The following is a 24,136-nucleotide window of genomic DNA, read 5'->3' as shown; positions in this document are numbered from 1 at the left end:
TGCGGTGTGTCGGTACGGCTGTGTCGACATGTTTGATGAGGAGGCTTATGTGGAGGCGGAGCAGATGCCGATAAATGTGGGGCCGACACCTGAGTGGATGGATAGGTGGAAGGTATTAACCGACAGTGTCAACTCCTTACATAAAAGGCTGGATGACGTAACAGCTGTGGGACAGCCGGCTTCTCAGCCCGCGCCTGCCCAGGCGTCTCAAAGGCCATCAGGGGCTCAAAAACGCCCGCTACCTCAGATGGCAGACACAGATGTCGACACGGAGTCTGACTCCAGTGTCGACGAGGTTGAGACATATACACAATCCACTAGGAACATCCGTTGCATGATCTCGGCAATGAAAAATGTGTTACACATTTCTGACATTAACCCAAATACCAAAAAAAAGGGGTTTTATGTTTGGGGAGAAAAAGCAGCCAGTGTTTTGTTCCCCCATCAGATGAGTGAATGATGTGTGTGAAGAAGCGTGGGTTCCCCCGATAAGAAACTGGTAATTTCTAAAAAGTTACTGATGGCGTACCCTTTCCCGCCAGAGGATAGGTTACGTTGGGAGATATCCCCTAGGGTGGATAAGGCGCTCACACGTTTGTCAAAAAAGGTGGCACTGCCGTCTTAGGATACGGCCACTTTGAAGGAGCCTGCTGATAAAAAGCAGGAGGCTATCCTGAAGTCTGTATATACACACTCAGGTACTATACTGAGACCTGCAATTGCCTCAGCATGGATAGTGCTGCTGCAGCGTGGTCTATTACCCTGTCAGGACAGGGATACTATTTTGCTAACCATAGAGCATATTAAAGACGTCGTCTTATATATGAGGGATGCACAGAGGGATATTTGCCGGCTGGCATCCAGAATTAATGCAATGTCCATTCTGCCAGGAGGGTATTAGGGACCCGGCAGTGGACAGGCGATGCTGACTTTAGAAGGCACATGAGGATTCTGCCTTATAAGGGTGAGGAATTGTTTGGGGATGGTCTCTGGGACCTCGTATCCACAGCAACAGCTGGGAAGAAAATTTTTTACCTCAGGTTTCCTCACAGCCTAGGAAAGCACCGTATTATCAGGTACAGTCTTTTCGGCTTCAGAAAAGCAAGCGGGTCAAAGGCGCTTCCTTTCTGCACAGAGACAAGGGAAGAGGGAAAAAGCTGCACCAGACAGCCAGTTCCCAGGATCAAAAATCTTCCCCTGCTTCCTCTGAGTCCACCGCATGACGCTGGGGCTCCACAGGTGGAGCCAGGTGCGGTGGGGGCGCGTCTCGGGAACTTCAGCGACCAGTGGGCTCGCTCACAGGTGGATCCCTGGGTTCTGCAAGTAGTATCACAGGGATACAAGCTGGAGTTCGAGGCGACTCCCCCTCACCGTTACCTCAAATCAGCCTTGCCTGCTGCCCTCGAGAGGTAGTACTGGCGGCAATTCACAAGCTGTACTTCCAGCAGGTGATAATCTAGGTACCCCTCCTTCAACAAGGCCGGGGTTACTTTTCCACAATGTTTGTGGTACCGAAACCAGACGGTTCGGTAAGACCCATTCTAAAATTAAAATCCTTGAACACTTATATACGAAGGTTCAAGTTCAAAATGGAATCGCTCAGGGCGGTTATTGCAAGCCTGGACGAAGGGGATTACATGGTATCACGGGACATCAAGGATGCTTACCTGCATGTCCCCATTTACCCTCCTCACCAGGAGTACCTCAAAATTGTGGTACAGGACTGTCATTACCAATTCCAGACGTTGCCGTTGGTCTGTCCCCGGCACCGAGGGTATTTACCAAGGTAATGGCCGAAATGATGATACTCCTTCGAAAGAAGGGAGTTATAATTATCCCGTACTTGGACGATCTCCTTATAAAGGCGAGGTCCAGGGAGCAGTTGTTGGTCGGAGTAGCACTATCTCGGGAAGTGCTACAACAGCACGGCTGGATTCGGAATATTCCAAAGTCGCAGCTGGTTCCTACGACGCGTCTACTGTTCCTGGGTATAGTTCTGGACACAGAACAGAAAAAAGTGTTTCTCCTGGAGGAGAAGGCCAAGGAGTTGTCATCTCTAGTCAGAGACCTCCTAAAACAAATACAGGTGTCGGTGCATCAATGCACGCGAGTCCTAGGAAAGATGGTAGCTTCTTACGAAGAAATTCCATTCGGCAGGTTCCATGCAAGGATCTTCCAGTGGGATCTGTTGGACAAGTGGTCCGGGTCGCATCTTCAGATGCATCGGCTGATAACCCTGTCTCCAAGGGCCAGGGTGTCGCTGTTGTGGTGGCTGCAGAGTGCTCATCTTCTAGAGGGCCGCAGATTCGGCATACAGGACTGGGTCCTGGTGACCACGGATGCCAGCCTTCGAGGCTGGGGGGCAGTCACACAGGGAAGAAACTTCCAAGGGCTATGGTCGAGTCAGGAGACTTCCCTACATGTAAATATTCTGGAACTAAGGGCCATTCACAATGCCCTAAGTCAGGCTAGACTCCTGCTTCAACACCAGCCGGTGCTGATCCAGTCAGACAACATCACGGCGGTCGCCCATGTAAACCAACAGGGCGGCACAAGAAGCAGGATGGCGATGGCAGAAGCCACAAGGATTTTCCGATGGGCGGAAAATCATGTGTTAGCACTGTCAGCAGTGTTCATTCCGGGAGTGGACAACTGGGAAGCAGACTTTCTCAGCAGGCACGACCTCCACCCGGGAGAGTGGGGACTTCATCCAGAAGTCTTCCAAATGATTGTACACCATTGGGAAAGGCCACAGGTGGACATGATGGCGTCCCGCCTCAACAAAAAGCTAAAAAGATATTGCGCCAGGTCAAGGGACCCTCAGGCGATAGCTGTGGACGCTCTGGTAACACCGTGGGTGTACCATTCGGTGTATGTGTTCCCTCCTCTGCCTCTCATACCCAAGGTACTGAGAATAATAAGAAGGAGAGGAGTAAAGAACTATACTCGTGGTTCCGGATTGGCCAAGAAGAGCTTGGTACCCAGAACTTCAAGAAATGATCTCAGAGGACCCATGGCCTCTGCCACTCAGACAGGACCTGCTGCAGCAGGGGCCCTGCCTGTTCCAAGACTTACCGCGGCTGTGTTTGACGGCATGGCGGTTGAACACCGGATCCTAAAGGAAAAAGGCATTCGGGAGGAAGTCATTCCTACGCTGATTAAGGCTAGGAAAGATGTGATCGCAAAATATTATCACCGCATATGGCAAAAATATGTTGCTTGGTGTGAGGCCAGGAAGGCCCCAACGGAGGAATTTCAACTGGGTCGATTTCTGCACTTCCTACAGTCAGGAGTGACTATGGGCCTAAAATTGGGTTCCATTAAGGTCCAGATTTCTGCTCTGTACATTTTCTTCCAAAAAGAACTGGCTTCACTGCCTGAAGTTCAGACTTTTGTTAAGGGAGTGCTGCATATTCAGCCCCGTTTTGTGCCTCCAGTGGCACCGTGGGATCTCAACGTGGTGTTGGATTTCCTGAAGTCGCATTGGGTTGAGCCACTTAAATCCGTAGAGCTAAAATATCTCACGTGGAAAGTGGTCATGCTGTTGGCCTTGGCGTCGGCCAGGCGTGTATCAGAATTGGCGGCTTTGTCATGCAAAGGCCCTTATCTGATTTTTCATGTGGATAGGGCGGAATTGAGGACTCGTTCCCAATTCCTTCCTAAGGTGGTATCAGCTTTTCATGTGAACCAACCTTTTGTGGTGCCTGCGGCTACTTGGGACTTGGAGGACTCCAAGTTACTGGACGTAGTCAGGGCCCTGAAAATATATGTTTCCAGGACGGCTGGAGTCAGGAAAACTGACTCGCTATTTATCCTGTATGCACCCAACAAGCTAGGTGCTCCTGCTTCTAAGCAGACTATTGCTCGCTGGATCTGTAGCACGATTCAACTTGCACATTCTGCGGCTGGACTGCTGCACCCTAAATCTGTAAAAGCCCATTTCACGAGGAAAGTGGGCTCTTCTTGGGCGGCTGCCCGAGGGGTCTCGGCTTTACAACTTTGCCGAGCAGCTACTTGGTCGGGGTCAAACACATTTGCTAAATTTTACAAGTTTGATACCCTGGCTGAGGAGGACCTAGAGTTTGCTCATTCGGTGCTGCAGAGTCATCCGCACTCTCCCGCCCGTTTGGGAGCTTTGGTATAATCCCCATGGTCCTTACGGAGTCCCAGCATCCACTTAGGATGTCAGAGAAAATAAGATTTTACTCACCGGTAAATCTATTTCTCGTAGTCCGTAGTGGATGCTGGGCGCCCATCCCAAGTGCGGATTGTCTGCAATACTTGTATATAGTTATTGTTTAACTAAAGGGTTATTGTTGAGCCATCTGTTGAGAGGCTCAGTTATATTTCATACTGTTAACTGGGTATAGTATCACGAGTTATACGGTGTGATTGGTGTGGCTGGTATGAGTCTTACCCGGGATTCAAAATCCTTCCTTATTGTGTCAGCTCTTCCGGGCACAGTATCCTAACTGAGGTCTGGAGGAGGGTCATAGAGGGAGGAGCCAGTGCACACCAGGTAGTCCTAAAGCTTTCTTTAGTTGTGCCCAGTCTCCTGCGGAGCCGCTATTCCCCATGGTCCTTACGGAGTTCCCAGCATCCACTACGGACTATGAGAAATAGATTTACCGGTGAGTAAAATCTTATTTTTCTTATTGTGCATGCATGAAACACCATTTTCCCAGTGATTTCTGCAGCGTGCTACTGTGATGCGGGACTCCAGAGGGTAAATATTGAAAAAATGGGTGCAGGGTGTGCGGTGTGTGTCCCGCACACACTGCACCCATTATAAATATCACATCAAATAGATGTTTGAACATAGTAAATTTGCCAATTTGTATGGACTGCTGATTTATTTAGGCTGCATTTTTATTCAAAATAAGTAGTCTTTAGTGGAGCAAAGAGATTTAATTTATCAATAATCGCATTTGCTATGCAATCTGGGCATGAAATTAGTGCCCAAAATCACAATCCAGGGTGCGATTCCACTACTGGCATGTGTGAAACAGCACACACAGGGACACGGGCTCCAGAAAACATACTGTCCCTGTAATGTGTTCACGTCAGTGTCGGGACTCCTACGCATGCGCAGTCTACAGACCATGCAGACTTTGCTGGGTAGTGTCCAGAACCCTATGCCAGTGAATCTTGTTTCCCCCCCCAAAATCAACCATATGGAAACTCCTCTTTACAAATCCTGCATCTGCCCCTGCCATTACACAAGTAAAACATTCCTTGATCTAATTATCTACTGTCACTGCCTATCATAATGTTGATTTCTGCTATAGAGAATACAGGTTGAGTATCCCTTAACCAAAATCCCATATTTTTGGGTCTCCTACTGAGATAATGACATTTACTGTATATTATATGTTATGTGTATATATAGGTATATTATATAGATATAAAATATATATACATATATATATATATTGTTGAAATACTCAGTCTCTGCGCAAATAGTCCGAATGCTTCCAGAGTTAATTCCTCTCCTGCTTTTTTAACTCCTCCACGTGCAGCTACATCCAGCTCCAAGCCAATGGAGCAGAAAATAAGAATTTACTTACCGATAATTCTATTTCTCGGAGTCCGTAGTGGATGCTGGGGTTCCTGAAAGGACCATGGGGAATAGCGGCTCCGCAGGAGACAGGGCACAAAAAAAGTAAAGCTTTACTAGGTCAGGTGGTGTGCACTGGCTCCTCCCCCTATGACCCTCCTCCAGACTCCAGTTAGGTACTGTGCCCGGACGAGCATACACAATAAGGGAGGCATTTTGAATCCCGGGTAAGACTCATACCAGCCACACCAATCACACCGTACAACTTGTGATCTAAACCCAGTTAACAGTATGACAACAGAAAGGGCCTCTTAAAGATGGCTCCTTAACAATAACCCGAATTAGTTAACAATAACTATGTACAAGTATTGCAGATAATCCGCACTTGGGATGGGCGCCCAGCATCCACTACGGACTCCGAGAAATAGAATTATCGGTAAGTAAATTCTTATTTTCTCTATCGTCCTAAGTGGATGCTGGGGTTCCTGAAAGGACCATGGGGATTATACCAAAGCTCCCAAACGGGCGGGAGAGTGCGGATGACTCTGCAGCACCGAATGAGAGAACTCCAGGTCCTCCTTTGCCAGGGTATCAAATTTGTAAAATTTTACAAACGTGTTCTCCCCCGACCACGTAGCTGCTCGGCAGAGTTGTAATGCCGAGACCCCTCGGGCAGCCGCCCAAGATGAGCCCACCTTCCTTGTGGAGTGGGCTTTTACAGTTTTAGGCTGTGGCAGGCCTGCCACAGAATGTGCAAGTTGAATTGTGTTACAAATCCAACGAGCAATCGACTGCTTAGAAGCAGGTGCGCCCAACTTGTTGGGTGCATACAATATAAACAGCGAGTCAGATTTTCTGACTCCAGCCGTCCTTGCAATGTATATTTTTAAGGCTCTGACAACGTCCAACAACTTGGAGTCCTCCAAGTCGCTAGTGGCCGCAGGCACCACAATAGGTTGGTTCAGATGAAATGCTGATACCACTTTAGGGAGAAAATGCGGACGAGTCCGCAGTTCTGCCCTATCCGAATGGAAGATTAGATAAGGACTTTTATAAGATAAAGCCGCCAATTCAGATACTCTCCTGGCAGAGGCCAGGGCTAGTAACATAGTCACTTTCAATGTGAGATATTTCAAATCCACCTTTTTCAATGGTTCAAACCAATGGGATTTGAGGAAATCTAAAACTACATTTAGATCCCACGGTGCCACCGGAGGCACCACAGGAGGCTGTATATGCAGTACTCCCTTGACAAAAGTCTGGACCTCAGGGACAGAGGCCAATTCTTTTTGGAAGAATATTGACAGGGCCGAAATTTGAACCTTAATGGATCCCAATTTGAGACCCATAGATAATCCTGATTGCAGGAAATGTAGGAAACGACCCAGTTGGAATTCCTCCGTCGGAACCCTCCGATCCTCGCACCACGCTACATATTTTCGCCAAATGCGGTGATAATGTTTCACGGTGACTTCCTTCCGTGCCTTAATCAAGGTAGGAATGACTTCTTCTGGAATGCCTTTCCCTTTTAGGATCTGGCGTTCAACCGCCATGCCGTCAAACGCAGCCGCGGTAAGTCTTGAAAAAGACAGGGACCCTGCTGTAGCAGGTCCCTTCTCAGAGGTAGAGGCCACGGTTCGTCCGTGAGCATCTCTTGAAGTTCCGGATACCAAGTCCTTCTCGGCCAATCCGGAACCACTAGTATTGTTCTTACTCTTCTTTGCCGTATGATCTTCAATACCTTTGGTATGAGCGGCAGAGGAGGAAACACATACACTGACTGGTACACCCAAGGAGTTACCAGTGCGTCCACAGCTATTGCCTGTGGATCTCTTGACCTGGCGCAATATTTGTCCAGTTTCTTGTTGAGGCGAGACGCCATCATGTCTACAATTGGTCTTTCCCAACGGTCTATTAACATGTTGAAGACTTCTGGATGTAGACCCCACTCTCCCGGATGAAGATCGTGTCTGCTGAGGAAGTCTGCTTCCCAGTTGTCCACGCCCGGGATGAACACTGCTGACAGTGCTATCACGTGATTCTCCGCCCAGCGAAGAATCTTGGCAGCTTCTGCCATTGCACTCCTGCTTCTTGTGCCGCCCTGCCTGTTTACATGGGCGACCGCCGTGATGTTGTCCGACTGAATCAACACCGGCTTTCCTTGCAGGAGAAGTTCCGCCTGGCTTAGAGCATTGTAGATTGCTCTTAGTTCCAGAATGTTTATGTGAAGAGACTTTTCCAGACTCGTCCATACTCCCTGGAAGTTTCTTCCTTGTGTGACTGCTCCCCAGCCTCTCAGGCTGGCGTCCGTGGTCACCAGGATCCAATCCTGAATGCCGAATCTGCGGCCTTCTAATAGGTGAGCCTTCTGCAACCACCACAGAAGTGACACCCTTGTCTTTGGTGACAGGGTTATTCGCAGGTGCATCTGCAGATGCGACCCTGACCATTTGTCCAACAGATCCCTTTGGAATATTCTTGCATGGAATCTGCCGAATGGAATTGCTTCGTAAGAAGCCACCATTTTTCCCAGGACTCTTGTGCATTGATGTACTGACACTTTTCCTGGTTTTAGGAGGTTCCTGACCAGATCGGATAACTCCTTGGCTTTTTCCTCTGGAAGGAAAACCTTTTTCTGAACCGTGTCCAGAATCATTCCTAGGAACAGCAGACGAGTTGTCGGGATTAAATGGGATTTTGGAATATTCAGAATCCACCCGTGTTGTCTTAGCACCTCTTGAGATAGTGCTAAAGCTGTCTCCAGCTGTTCTCTGGACCTTGCCCTTATTAGGAGATCGTCCAAGTATGGGATAACTAATACGCCTTTTCTTCGAAGAAGAATCATCATCTCGGCCATTACCTTGGTAAAGACCCGAGGCGCCGTGGACAATCCGAACGGCAGCGTCTGAAACTGATAGTGACAGTTTTGAACAATGAACCTGAGGTACCCCTGGTGTGCGGGGTAAATCGGAACGTGTAGATACGCATCCTTGATGTCCAAGGATACCATAAAGTCCCCTTCTTCCAGGTTCGCTATCACTGCTCTGAGTGACTCCATCTTGAACTTGAACTTTTTTATGTAGAGGTTCAAGGACTTCAGATTTAGAATAGGCCTTACCGAGCCATCCGGCTTCGGTACCACAAATAGAGTGGAATAATACCCCTTTCCTTGTTGTAATAGGGGTACTTTGACTATCACCTGCTGAGCGTACAGCTTGTGAATGGCTTCCAACACCCTCTCCCTTTCGGAAGAGACGGTTGGTAAGGCAGACTTCAGGAAACGATGAGGAGGATCCGTCTCTAATTCCAACCTGTACCCCTGAGATATTATCTGCAGGATCCAGGGGTCTACCTGCGAGTGAGCCCACTGCGCGCTGTAATTTTTGAGACGGCCCCCCACTGTCCCCGAGTCCGCTTGAGAGGCCCCAGCGTCATGCTGAGGTTTTTGCAGGAGCCGGGGAGGGCTTCTGTTCCTGGGAAGGAGCTGCCTGTTGGTGTCTCTTCCCTCTTCCTCTGCCTCGTGGCAGGTACGACAAGCCCTTTGCTCTCTTATTTTTGTAGGAGCGAAAAGGCTGCGGTTGAAAGGTCGGTGCCTTTCTCTGTTGGGGAGTGACTTGAGGTAAAAAAGTGGATTTCCCGGCAGTAGCCGTGGCCACCAAGTCTGATAGACCAACTCCAAATAACTCCTCCCCTTTATACGGCAAAACCTCCATGTGACGTTTTGAATCCGCATCGCCTGTCCACTGTCGTGTCCATAAGGCTCTTCTGGCTGAAATGGACATAGCACTCACCCGAGATGCCAGTGTGCAAATATCCCTCTGTGCATCACGCATATAGATAAATGCATCCTTTATTTGTTCTAACGACAGTAAAACATTGTCCCTATCTAGGGTATCAATATTTTCAATCAGGGATTCTGACCAAACTACTCCAGCACTGCACATCCAGGCAGTTGCTATAGCTGGTCGTAGTATAACACCTGCATGTGTGTATATATTCTTTTGAATAACTTCCATCTTTCTATCTGATGGATCCTTAAGTGCGGCCGTCTCAGGAGAGGGTAACGCCACTTGTTTGGATAAGCGTGTGAGCGCCTTGTCCACCTTAGGGGGTGTTTCCCAGCGCGCCCTAACCTCTGGCGGGAAAGGGTATAATGCCAATAACTTTTTTGAAATTATCAACTTTTTATCAGGAGCAACCCACGCTTCATCACACACGTCATTTAATTCTTCTGATTCAGGAAAAACTGTTTGTAGTTTTTTCACACCATACATAATACCCTGTTTTACGGTATCTGTAGTATCAGCTAAATGTAACGTCTCCTTCATTGCCAAAATCATATAACGTGTGGCCCTACTGGAAAATACGTTTGAATTTCTACCGTCGTCACTGGAATCAGTGCCCGTGTCTGGGTCTGTGTCGACCGACTGAGGCAAAGGGCGTTTTACAGCCCCTGACGGTGTTTGAGGCGCCTGGACAGGCATTAATTGATTGTCCGGCCGCCTCATGTCCTCAACTGACTGTTTAAGGGAAGATAAACCATCACGTAATTCCACAAATAAAGGCATCCATTCTGGTGTCGACCCCCTGGGGGGTGACATCTGCATATTTGGCAATTGCTCCGCCTCCACACCAATATCGTCCTCATACATGTCGACACCACGTACCGACACACACCGCAAACTCACAGGGAATGCTCTAATGAAGACAGGACCCACTAGCCCTTTTGGGGAGACAGAGGGAGAGTCTGCCAGCACACACCACAAAGCGCTATATATACAAGGGATATCCTTATATTAAGTGCTCCCTTATAGCTGCTTTAATATATATATATATAGCCATTAATGTGCCCCCCCTCTCTGTTTTACCCTGTTTCTGTAGTGCAGTGCAGGGGAGAGACCTGGGAGCCGTTCTGACCAGCGGAGCTGTGACAGAAAATGGCGCCGTGTGCTGAGGAGATAGGCCCCGCCCCTTTTTCGGCGGGTTCTTCTCCCGCTATTTTTCCAGTCAGGCAGGGGTTAAATATCTCCATATAGCCCCTATGGGCTATATGTGAGGTATTTTTAGCCTTGTATAAGGTTTATATTTGCCTCTCAGAGCGCCCCCCCCCAGCGCTCTGCACCCTCAGTGACTGCCCAGTGAAGTGTGCTGAGAGGAAAATGGCGCACAGCTGCAGTGCTGTGCGCTACCTTATGAAGACTGAGGAGTCTTCAGCCGCCGGTTTCCGGACCTCTTCACGCTTCAGCATCTGCAAGGGGGTCGGCGGCGCGGCTCCGGGACCGGACTCCACGGCTGGGCCTGTGTTCGATCCCTCTGGAGCTAATGGTGTCCAGTAGCCAAGCAGCAAATCCACTCTGCATGCAGGTGAGTTTACTACTTTCCCCCTAAGTCCCACGTTGCAGTGATCCTGTTGCCAGCAGGACTCACTGTAAAGAAAAAAACCTAAACTAAACTTTCTCTAAGCAGCTCTTTAGGAGAGCCACCTAGATTGCACCCTTCTCGTTCGGGCACAAAATCTAACTGGAGTCTGGAGGAGGGTCATAGGGGGAGGAGCCAGTGCACACCACCTGACCTAGTAAAGCTTTACTTTTTTTGTGCCCTGTCTCCTGCGGAGCCGCTATTCCCCATGGTCCTTTCAGGAACCCCAGCATCCACTTAGGACGATAGAGAAAGGTATTGTTGCTAGGAAATTAGGAGAGCGCACTTGTAAGTTAAAAGTAATATCTTTATAATAAAAATGCAATAGTAACTTACATTTCAGTTTTGGATAACAAACACGGCATAGGTTTAAAAACCGTCACGGCTCTGCTCTGCTCAGTCTCGCTGATTCCACTGCACTGGCTCCGGTTCCAGCAGCTGACGTCACAACGCCCACGTTGTGTAGCCACGCCCAACGCGTTTCAACCAGTAGCGGTCTTCGTCAGGGGATGTGGTCATTGTCCATAGACAGGGTTTTTATATCTATACCCTTCATTACAATTTAACACTTTCACATCAGTTTTAAAATGAGAGGCAGGTTTATCCAAAACTGAAATGTAAGTTACTATTGCATTTTTATTATAAAGATATTACTTTTAACTTACAAGTGCGCTCTCCTAATTTCCTAGCAACAATACCTTTCTGCTCCATTGGCTTGGAGCTGGATGTAGCTGCACGTGGAGGAGTTAAAAAAGCAGGAGAGGAATTAACTCTGGAAGCATTCGGACTATTTGCGCAGAGACTGAGTATTTCAACATTATCTTTTCTTTTGCCAATTTATCAGCTGCTGCATAAGTCTGTTTGATACATAGTATTGTTACACATTTATATTAACTTGCACGGTAGTTGTAGCCGGTGGTCATTGTTTCACTTATTATGGCATACTCAAGGAGTGATAGGAGGAATCTAAGAAATGAGGAATGTCATAAAATGTTCAATGAGCATTTAGATATAGGTTATAGAAAAAGACATACAGATGTTGAGAGTGGTTTAGATTTGGATTCACTATGGGAAAAACTAGAGAAAGTTTATATAAAAGAGATGAAGCTTAGTTGGGAAATCACAACACTTGAAAAATATGTGGAGTGTAACATGGTACCAAGAGGCCTAAGGGGTATATGCAATTGCGGTCGAATTCCCGAAATTGGCGAAAAACGGGACTTTTTCGCAAAAAAATAAAAAAATCGTCAATGCAATTCAGTACTTTCCGTCAAAAAAACGGACTTTCAAAATTCGACTTTTTGAAATTCGACTTTTGTCAAATTCGACTTTTCTGCAATGATACAAGTGCTGCAATTCGACCAAAGTATATTCAATTGAAGTTTGGAAATTCGACAACAGTGCTTTTAGACAGTAAATTCGTCATTTTCAATCCGCCACACTTTGGTGGGTGAAACTAATAAAAAAAATTTAAAACATGTTTTTTTTGGTGTTTTTTTTTATTGGTAATAGCATATCTATTTATATTAGAGGGATTAGGTACTTGGTTTGTCTTTTTTGGAGGCACAAGTATTTTTTATATATTTTTAAAAATAATATATATATATTTTTTTTAGATGGAATGGTAAAATCCCGGTAAAAATGGCATGGGGTCCCCCCTCCAAAGCATAACCAGCCCTGGGGGAGTGGGGACCCCTTCAATCAAGGGGTCCCCCCCCCAGCCACCCAAGGGCCAGGGGTGAAGCCCGAGGCTGTCCCCGCCATCCAAGGGCTGCGGATGGGAGGCTGATAGCCTTGAGAAATGTGAAAGAATATTGTTTTTTCCAGTAGTACTACAAGTCCCAGCAAGCCTCCCCCGCAAGCTGGTACTTGGAGAACCACAAGTACCAGCATGCGGGAGAAAAACGGGCCCGCTGGTACCTGTAGTTCTACTGGAAAAAAAATATCCAAATAAAAACAGGAGACACACACCTTGATAGTAAAACTTTATTACACACCTGCCGACACACACATACTTACCCGTTTTTGGCTGGGGGGGGGGACCCCTTGATTGAAGGGGTCCCCACTCCCCCAGGGTACCCCGGCCAGGGGTGACTAGTTGGATATTTAATGCCACGGCCGCAGGGCACTGTATAAAAGTGACCCCCGGCTGTGGCATTATCTGTCCAGCTAGTGGAGCCCAATGCTGGTGTAAAAAATACGGGGGACCCCTACTCTTTTTGTCCCCCGTATTTTTTGTACCAGCACCAGGCGCAGAGCCCGGTGCTTGTTTTAAAAATACGGGGGATCCCTGTCATTTTCCCCCCGGATTTTTAGAACCAGGACCAGCTCGAAGAGCCCGAGGCTGGTTATGCTTTGGAGGGGGGACCCCACGCCATTTTTTTTCGGGTTTTTCCCGTTTTTCCCCGTTTTTAAAAAACCGGATCAAAATCCGTCAAATCGGCCGTTTTTCGGCCGCGGACTGTCGAATCCGTTTTTTATTGCATATGGTCAATTTCGGCACTTGCCGAAATTAGCCTGTCGAATTGTGTTGAGTTGAAAAACGGCCGATAATTTGCCGCGATTCGCCGCTAATTGCATATACCCCTAAGGCTTTTTAAAAAACCCACGTTTGGTAATGAGAGGCAGACTTTTATAAATGAATGGAATAAAATTTTGGATAATAGTTCACTAGAGCTAATGAAATTGATAATTTTAGAGAGAAAAAAAGAGCTCGGTGAAATAGATATGGAGATAGGTGAATTAGAGAAACAGTTGGAACCTATTAAGGATTTGAAAGAAGTAAAGGACCTTAAAGCTGAGAGCGATAATCGCATTAAAAAATTAGAAGGGGATATCATAGAAACTAAGGTTAGTAAATTCAAACGCGATACTACAGATTATCGTGAAGGGACAATACGGAACTGGCGGAGACAAAGGAGGGAGTGGAATATCAAGGAGCGGGCAAAAAAATCAATATAACCATCAACAATATAATAGGAATCAATTAAGAGGGAATGAAGGGAGGCCCTATAGGATCCCTACTGCTCATAGATATGAGGCCCTATCCACACCTGAAAGTAAAACCCGGAATGCACATTTTTTTTCAGAGAGAGGGGAATTGGAGGGAAAGGAGAGCATTCAACAACAAAGAAATAGTTCACAGTCCGGGATTGGGAACCAAAAGAAAAAAAGAGGAACAAAGAGAGGCAAAAGAGGAGGAAAGAGGGGGAAAAATGAGAAGACAGAATTCCCGTTAAGAACAGAGGTGTTTAATCTGTCAGATCATATTTTAACCAAAAATGAAAGCACTTTATTGTCAAAAGGATTATCCTTTGCTCCCAATACGTCCCCCAATGGGTTTGAACTATTTATAGATACAAATAAATTTATAAGGAACCTGACTCTAAAACGCCATTTTGTTAAGCAAAATAAACATACAGATGGAGAGGATAATGCTCAAAATAATTGTAAAAGTTTTAAAAAGAGATCAAACTTTTATCCAATAGAATCTAGAGGCAGTTTTATTGACGCATTCTCCAAATTGGTGAAAAAAAGATCTAGATAAACTTTGTAGTAATGAGTTTAAGTTTAAGGATAATCTTAGTAAAGGAGAAAGAGCGGCTTTGAAAACGCTGTAAAAAGATCCTCTTTTGGGTATTAAGATGGCGGACAAAGGAGGAGGTATTGTCCTGTTAAATAGAAAGGATTATTTGGGGGAATGTGAAAGATTGTTGAATGATAGGAACAAATACAGGAAATTGTCTCAGGACCCCACGGAACAGATTGTAGAAGAAGTGAGGTTTTTGTTGGATAAAGGTGTAAAAGATGGCAGTATCAGTTTAGAGGAGTTTGGATTTATGTTTAACCCTCACCCTAGGGTTCCAATATTTTATAGCCTTCCAAAAGTCCACAAACGGTTGGACAAGCCACCCGGACGCCCTATAGTGTCCGGGATAGGGTCGGTTTCATTGAATATATCTGAATTTGTGGATGCACATATAAAAGATCATGTACTAAAATTGCAATCATATATTAAAGATTCAACGCAGGTTTTGAACGAATTAGGAGATTTAAAATGGAGAAATGAATTTAGTTGGGCCACGATTGATGTCGAGGCCCTATACACTAGTATTCCGCATGTGGGAGGATTGGAGGCCACTAAAATGTTCCTAGAAGGAGATCCGAATTTAACATGTGAAAAAAGGAATTTTTTGTTGGAATGCATGGGTTATATCCTTAAGAATAATTATTTTAATTTTCAGGGTGAATTTTTTAATCAGGAGTGTGGTGTTGCAATGGGGACCCCTTACGCCCCAAGTCTAGCAAATCTTTATTTGGGGAAATGGAGGTCATTTATAATAATAACCCCTTTCGAAATTATATACATATATATAAGAGGTTCATAGATGATGTACTTGTGGTATGGTCAGGAAAAGATCAGGATTTTAAAGAATTCATGGTATATTTAAATAACAATGATTATAATTTACACTTTACCTCTAATCATCAAAAATGTACAATCGAATTTCTGGACCTTATATTGGATAGTAGTGAGTACAGCAGTAGTGAAGAAATAAACACCTATACCCATATTAAAGGGCTAGATAGAAATAGTTATGTTCACTTTCAGAGTTGCCACTACAAGAAATGGATTGAGAATATTCCCTATTCTCAATTTGTCAGATTGAGACGGAATTGTTCACAAATAGATACATTTCAGGAACAATTGGAGGTTTATAATAAAAGGTTTAGGGAAAAACAATACCCAGAGACACTGATAAAAAAGTGTTATAAAAAAGCCTTAGATAGAGATAGGAAAGAGTTAACAGTATATAAGGAAAAAGATGTGAGGTCGGGTCATACACAAGGTGTTTCTTTTGTGACATGGTATAATGTGAGGGGAGGAGAGATTAAGAAGATACTTATGAAACACTGGGACATTTTATGCCTTGATCCTCTATTAAAAGATGTCATCCCGCAGCAACCCAGGATTATATATAGGAAATCGTGTTCTTTAAAAAATAGATTAGCTCCTAGCAAGCTAAAATCCATTAATGACCAGACGGACATAAATTAGAATTTACTCACTGGTAATTCTATTTCTCGTAGTCCGTAGTGGATGCTGGGAACTCCGTAAGGACTATGGGGAATAGACTGGCTCCGCAGGAGACTGGGCACTCTAAAAGAAAGATTAGGTACTATCTGGTGTGCACTGGCTCCTCCCTCTATGCCCCTCCTCCAGACCTCAGTTTAGGAAACTGTGCCCGGAAGAGCTGACACAACAAGGAAAGGATTTGGAATCCAGGGTAAGACTCATACCAGCTACACCAATCACACCGTACAACTCGTGATAACCATACCCAGTTAACAGTATGAACAATAACTGAGCCTCAGTAACAGATGGCTAAAAACAATAACCCTTTAGTTAAGCAATAACTATATACATGTATTGCATCCATAACGGACTACGAGAAATAGAATTACCGGTGAGTAAATTCTTATTTTCTCTGACGTCCTAGTGGATGCTGGGAACTCCGTAAGGACCATGGGGAATAGCGGCTCCGCAGGAGACTGGGCACAACTAAAGAAAGCTTTAGGACTAACTGGTGTGCACTGGCTCCTCCCTCTATGACCCTCCTCCAGACCTCAGTTAGAATCTTGTGCCCGGCTGAGCTGGATGCACACTAGGGGCTCTCCTGAGCTCCTAGAAAAGAAAGTATATTTTAGGTTTTTTATTTTCAGTGAGATCTGCTGGCAACAGACTCACAGCTACGAGGGACTAAGGGGAGAAGAAGCGAACCTACCTGCTTGCAGCTAGCTTGGGCTTCTTAGGCTACTGGACACCATTAGCTCCAGAGGGATCGAACACAGGGCCCGACCTCGATTGTCCGGTCCCGGAGCCGCGCCGCCGTCCCCCTTACAGAGCCAGAAGCATAAAGATGGTCCTGAAAATCGGCGGCAGAAGACTTCGGTCTTCAACAAGGTAGCGCACAGCACTGCAGCTGTGCGCCATTGCTCCTCATGCACACCTCACACTCCGGTCACTGATGGGTGCAGGGCGCTGGGGGGGGGCGCCCTGAGCAGCAATATTAACACCTTGGCTGGCAAAATAATCACAATATATAGTCCCAGAGGCTATATATGTGAAAAATACCCCTGCCAGGATCCATAAAAAAGCGGGAGAAAGTCAGCCGAAAAAGGGGTGGGGCTATCTCCCTCGCACACTGGCGCCATTTTCTCTTCACAGTGCAGCTGGAAGACAGCTCCCCAGGCTCTCCCCTGTAGTTTTCAAGCTCAGAGGGTTAAAAAGAGAGGGGGGGCACTAAATTTAGGCGCAAATCTGTGTATTATAGCAGCTATAAGGGAAAAATCACTGTGGGTAGTGTGAATCCCTGCATTATATAGCGCTCTGGTGTGTGCTGGCATACTCTCTCTCTGTCTCCCCAAAGGACTTTGTGGGGTCCTGTCCTCAGTCAGAGCATTCCCTGTGTGTATGCGGTGTGTCGGTACGGCTGTGTCGACATGGTTGATGAGGAGGATTATGTGGAGGCGGAGCAGATGCCGATAAATGTGATGTCGCCCCCTGTGGGGCCGACACCAGAGTGGATGGATAGGTGGAAGGTATTAACCGACAGTGTCAACCCCTTACATAAAAGGCTGGATGACGTAACAGCTGTGGGACAGCCGGCTTCTCAGCCCGCGCCTGCCCAGGCGTCTCAAAGGCCATCAGGGGCTCAAAAACGCCCGCTACCTCAGATGGCAGACACAGATGTCGACATGGAGTCTGACTCCAGTGTCGACGAGGTTGAGACATATACACAATCCACTAGGAACATCCGTTGCATGATCTCGGCAATGAAAAATGTGTTACACATTTCTGACATTAACCTAGGTACCACAAAAAAAGGGGTTTTATGTTTGGGGAGAAAAAGCAGACAGTGTTTTGTTCCCCCATCAGATGAGTGAATGAAGTGTGTAAAGAAGCGTGGGTTCCCCCGATAAGAAACTGGTAATTTCTTAAAAGTTACTGATGGCGTACCCTTTCTCGCCAGAGGATAGGTCACGTTGGGAGATATCCCCTAGGGTGGATAAGGCGCTCACACGTTTGTCAAAAAAGGTGGCACTGCCGTCTTAGAATACGGCCACTTTGAAGGAGCCTGCTGATAAAAAGCAGGAGGCTATCCTGAAGTCTGTATATACACACTCAGGTACTATACTGAGACCTGCAAGTGCCTCAGCATGGATAGTGCTGCTGCAGCGTGGTCTATTACGCTGTCAGGACAGGGATACTATTTGCTAACCATAGAGCATATTAAAGTTGTCGTCTTATATATGAGGGATGCACAGAGGGATATTTGCCGGCTGGCATCCAGTATTAATGCAATGTCCATTCTGCCAGGAGGGTATTAGGGACCCGGCAGTGGACAGGCGATGCTGACTTTAGAAGGCACATGAAGATTCTGCCTTATAAGGGTGAGGAATTGTTTGGGGATGGTCTCTGGGACCTCGTATCCTCAGCAACAGCTGGGAAGGAAAAAATTTACCTCAAGTTCCCTCACAGCCTAAGAAAGCACCGTATTATAAGGTACAGTCCTTTCGGCTTCAGAAAAGCAAGCGGGTTAAAGGCGCTTCCTTTCTGCACAGAGACAAGGGAAGAGGGAAAAAGCTGCACCAGACAGCCAGTTCCCAGGATCAAAAATCTTCCCCCGCTTCCTCTGAGTCCACCGCATGACGCTGGGGCTCCACAGGTGGAGCCAGGTGCGGTGGGGGCGCATCTCGGGAACTTCAGCGACCAGTGGGCTCGCTCACAGGTGGATCCCTGGGTTCTGCAAGTAGTATCACAGGGATACAAGCTGGAGTTTCGGGGCGACTCCCCCTCGCCGTTACCTCAAATCAGCCTTGCCTGCTGCCCTCGAGGAGAGGTAGTACTGGCGGAAATTCACAAGCTGTACTTCCAGCAGGTGATAATCACGGTACCCCTCCTTCAACAAGGCCGGGGTTACTATTCCACAATGTTTGTGGTACCGAAACCAGACGGTTCGGTGAGACCCATTCTAAAATTGAAATCCTTGAACACTTATATACGAAGGTTCAAGTTCAAAATGGAATCGCTCAGGGCGGTTATTGCAAGCCTGGACGAAGGGGATTACATGGTATCACTGGACATCAAGGATGCTTGCCTGCATGTCCCCATTTACCCTCCTCACCAGGAGTACCTCAAAATTGTGGTACAGGACTGTCATTACCAATTCCAGACGTTGCCGTTGGTCTGTCCCCGGCACCGAGGGTATTTACCAAGGTAATGGTCGAAATGATGATACGCCTTCGAAAAAAGGGAGTTATAATTATCCCGTACTTGGACGATCTCCTTATAAAGGCGAGGTCCAGGGAGCAGTTGTTCGTCGGAGTAGCACTATCTCGGAAACTGCTACAACAGCACGGCTGGATTCTGAATAGTCCAAAGTCGCAGCTGGTTCCTACGACGCGTCTACTGTTCCTGGGTATGGTTCTGGACACAGAACAGGAAAAAGGGTTTCTCCTGGAGGAGAGGGCCAAGGAGTTGTCATCTCTAGTCAGAGACCTCCTAATACAAATACAGGTGTCGGTGCATCAATGCACGCGAGTCCTGGGAAAGATGGTAGCTTCTTACGAAGAAATTCCATTCGGTAGGTTCCATGCAAGGATCTTCCAGTGGGATCTGTTGGATAAGTGGTCCGGGTCGCATCTTCAGATACATCGGCTGATAACCCTGTCTCCAAGGGCCAGGGTGTCGCTGTTGTGGTGGCTGCAGAGTGCTCATCTTCTAGAGGGCCGCAGATTCAGCATACAGGACTGGGTCCTGGTGACCACAGATGCCAGCCTTCGAGGCTGGGGGGCAGTCACACAGGGAAGAAACTTCCAAGGACTATGGTCAAGTCAGGAGACTTCCCTACACATAAATATTCTGGGACTAAGGGCCATTCACAATGCCCTATGTCAGGCTAGACCCTGCTTCAACACCAGCCGGTGCTGATCCAGTCAGACAACATCACGGCGGTCGCCCATGTAAACCAGCAGGGCGGCACAAGAAGCAGGATGGTGATGGCAGAAGCCACAAGGATTTTCCGATGGGCGGAAAATCATGTGTTAGCACTGTCAGCAGTGTTCATTCCCGGAGTGGACAACTGGGAAGCAGACTTTCTCAGCAGGCACGACCTCCACCCGGGAGAGTGGGGACTTCATCCAGAATTCTTCCAAATGATTGTACACCATTGGGAAAGGCCACAGGTGGACATGATGGCGTCCCGCCTCAACAAAAAGCTAAAAAGATATTGCGCCAGGTCAAGGGACCCTCAGGCGATAGCTGTGGACGCTCTGGTAACACCGTTGGTGTACCAGTCGGTGTATGTGTTCCTTCCTTTGCCTCTCATACCCAAGGTATTGAGAATACTAAGAAGGAGAGGCGTAAGAACTATACTCGTGGTTCCGGATTGGCCAAGAAGAGCTTGGTACCCAGAACTTCAAGAAATGATCTCAGAGGACCCATGGCCTCTGCCGCTCAGACAGGACCTGCTGCAGCAAGTGCCCTGCCTGTTCCAAGACTTACCACGGCTGTGTTTGACGGCATGGCGGTTGAACACCGGATCCTAAAGGAAAAAGGCATTCCGGAGGAAGTCATTCCTACGCTGATTAAGGCTATGAAAGATGTGATCGCAAAATATTATCACCGCATATGGCAAAAATATGTTGCTTGGTGTGAGGCCAGGAAGGCCCCAACCGGAGGAATTTCAACTGGGTCGATTTCTGCACTTCCTACAGTCAGGAGTGACTACGGGCCTAAAATTGGGTTACATTAAGGTCCAGATTTCGGCTCTGTACATTTTCTTCCAAAAAGAACTGGCTTCACTGCCTGAAGTTCAGACTTTTGTTAAGGGAGTGCTGCATATTCAGCCCCCGTTTGTGCCTCTAGTGGCACCGTGGGATCTCAACGTGGTGTTGGATTTCCTGAAGTCGCATTGGGTTGAGCCACTTAAATCCGTAGAGCTTAAATACCTCACGTGGAAAGTGGTCATGCGGTTGGCCTTGGCGTCGGCCAGGCGTGTATCAGAATTGGCGGTTTTGTCATGCAAAAGCCCTTATCTGATTTTCATATGGATAGGGCGGAATTGAGGACTCGTTCCCAATTCCTTCCTAAGGTGGTATCAGTTTTTCATGTGAACCAACCTATTGTGGTGCCTGCGGCTACATGGGACTTGGAGGACTCCAAGTTACTGGACGTAGTCAGGGCCCTGAAAATATATGTTTCCAGGACGGCTGGAGTCAGGAAAACTGACTCGCTATTTATCCTGTATGCACCCAACAAGCTGGGTGCTCCTGCTTCTAAGCAGACTATTGCTCGCTGGATCTGTAGCACGATTCAACTTGCACATTCTGCGGCTGGACTGCCGCACCCTAAATCTGTAAAAGCCCATTCCACGAGGAAAGTGGGCTCTTCTTGGGCGGCTCCCCGAGGGGTCTCGGCTTTACAACTTTGCCGAGCTGTTACTTGGTCGGGTTCAAACATTTTTGCAAAAGTCTACAAGTTTGATACCCTGGCTGAGGAGGACCTTGAGTTTGCTCATTCGGTGCTGCAGAGTCATCTGCACTCTCCCGCCTGTTTGGGAGCTTTGGTATAATCCCCATGGTCCTTACGGAGTTCCCAGCACCCACTAGGACGTCAGAGAAAATAAGATTTTACTCACCGGTAAATCTATTTCTCGTAGTCCGTAGTGGATGCTGGGCGCCCGTCCCAAGTGCGGATTGTCTGCAATACTTGTATATAGTTATTGCCTAACTAAAGGGTTATTGTTATGAGCCATCTGTTAGTGAGGCTCAGATATATTTCATACTGTTAACTGGGTATAATATCACGAGTTATACGGTGTGATTGGTGTGGCTGGTATGAGTCTTACCCGGGATTCCAAATCCTTTCCTTATTGTGTCAGCTCTTCCGGGCACAGTATCCTAGCTGAGGTCTGGAGGAGGGTCATAGAGGGAGTAGCCAGTGCACACCAGGTAGTCCTAAAGCTTTCTTTAGTTGTGCCCAGTCTCCTGCGGAGCCGCTATTCCCCATGGTCCTTACGGAGTTCCCAGCATCCACTACGGACTATGAGAAATAGATTTACCGGTGAGTAAAATCTTATTTTTCTTATTGTGCATGCATAGTCTGTTTGAAACGGTGTCCTGTTAGCTCATTACTCAAGAAGCCATCACTACACTACAGCTGCTGCTGCAGGAAGCCTGGCAAGTGTAGTGATGGCTTCTTGAGTAATGAGCTTCTTGAGTAATGAGCTAACAGGACACCGTTTCAAACAGACTGCCTTAATCATATTCAACACAGCAGAGCTCTCTATTTCTGGACACATTCATCACCCACGGCGCTGAAGACTGCTGAGGAACAGGAACAGGTCACGTGACCGCGAGGTACAGGAAAGTGAAAGTGAAACCGGACGAAAAGCTGCAAGACTGACAAGGAAGCAAGGTGACAGCGGAAGTTGGGAATCGAGCACAGAAGAACAAGGTAAGGGCTCTGTAAGTGGGGAGGTGCACTGCGGACAGTCCCGCTCCGGGTCTCGAAGTCAGTGACACTTTCCCCCCCAGAGACACGACCGCACTCCTCGGATCTGGCCGGCGGCAGACGCCTGTCTACACGGGCGCCTTCCGCAGCCACAGACCGAGTCAGAGAGCGGCGAGTCCAGAGCCAATAATTACCTATCTCCTGCAACTCATCCCTCCCGCATAGCCACCTGGGGTACCCCTTCATTTGCTAGCACCGTCAGAAGATCACCTCACCCCCCCTCCCTCTCAAGACAGGATCAAGCTGCTGCAACAGACTCTTTGACCGTGACCCCCATATATTACTGAACGAGCTCCTCTGGGACTGTGTTGTATATACCCCTCCACACATTGTGGTAGAAGTTTGAGCACAATTAAACGAGGTGGGACGCCACACTCTATTGTACTGGACTGCGGACCAAAGTATACATATGTATAGAATTCTTTCATATACATATATATATATATATATATATATATATATATATATATATACACTCTTTCATTAATGTATTAATTTTCTATTTTTTCACATCTTTTTCCATTTATTCTCTTTCTGTCATTTTGTTTTAGAATAAATACACTTATTCTTCATATATACAGTGTATACTTGTCATTTAGTATTACAACCATTACCACCACATATTCAGGCGCAATTGTGTACCCTTATGTTATATATCTTTAAAGAGGTATTGGGTTTAACCTCCACCACAATTTTGCTGCCACAGTGTTTATCCACACAAGTAGAGCGCTGGATACAATTTGTTCATAATACCTGGTAAAATGGTCGGTAATGACAAGGATGTTACTATCTTGCCCATTGGGACCTTTAAATGAGAGGAAATCTATACATATAAGGTCCATAGGCCCAGAGCTTTGTAAATGACCCAAGGGTGCTGCATGTTGTGGTAAAGTTTTCCTTAGGATGCAGTTGGTGCAATTATGACAGTACTTTTCAATGTCCTGATTCATATAGGGCCATATAGTTCAGCTACTAAATGTTGGGTCTTTTCATAGCCTAAATGACCATGATTGTCATGAAGGGCTTTTAAAATCATAGGGACAAAAGTTGCCGGCATCACTAATTGAAGTTTAAAGGTACCACTATTAGTCCTTGTTCTTCGGTATAGCATCCCGTGCTTTAAAAATAACCTGATTCGTTGTTTAAACAGTACCTTAACTTTTTGAGACATATTTTGATAACTTATCCTATTTGTTGGATTCTTGAGATATCGGATAATAACTCCTAAATCTGGGTCATGGTATTGAGCTTGTTTTATTTGATCTTGAGTTAACACAGACAGGTCACCCATTTCGGTTTTGGATATCCAACAGTACATTAGTGGAAGAGCAGCTCCCGATGCTCCTAATGCACTAACAGCTTCAGTATTAGAGTTCTGTAAAATAGAAATCTGATGACAAAGACCTTGAAGAGCTGGTGCCGGTAATTCGATCCACTCATCATTTGAGCTAGTGGTGGGAAGATGCGGCAATCTAGACAGAGCATCAGCATCGATATTTTGAAGTCCAGGCTTATATTTTAGACTGAAATTATAATTAGACAGTGCCGCTAACCATCGATGTCCAGTCGCATCTAACTTGGCA

The 24,136-nt window shown here is 46.6% G+C and overlaps 1 long non-coding RNA gene across 6 annotated transcripts in view; it reads left to right on the top strand.

The window, feature by feature from the left end:
- Window positions 1-24,136, top strand: part of LOC135056344 (uncharacterized) — a 106,360-nt gene that overhangs the window by 42,168 nt on the left and 40,056 nt on the right. For 4 of the 6 annotated variants that reach the window (XR_010243953.1, XR_010243955.1, XR_010243957.1 and 1 more), the window contains exon 2: window positions 22,317-22,496. The exons of 1 other annotated variant lie outside the window; for it this stretch is intronic. This is a non-coding gene — a long non-coding RNA (uncharacterized LOC135056344). The remainder of the gene's footprint in view (window positions 1-22,316; window positions 22,497-24,136) is intronic. One more of the 6 variants, XR_010243956.1, reaches the window with a different exon arrangement.

The sequence above is a fragment of the Pseudophryne corroboree genome, chromosome 3, assembly GCF_028390025.1.
Source record: "Pseudophryne corroboree isolate aPseCor3 chromosome 3, aPseCor3.hap2, whole genome shotgun sequence".
Taxonomy (NCBI): Eukaryota; Metazoa; Chordata; class Amphibia; order Anura; family Myobatrachidae; genus Pseudophryne; species Pseudophryne corroboree.
Note: the sequence above shows the minus strand (reverse complement) of the source record. Positions and strands in the feature narration are given on the sequence as shown.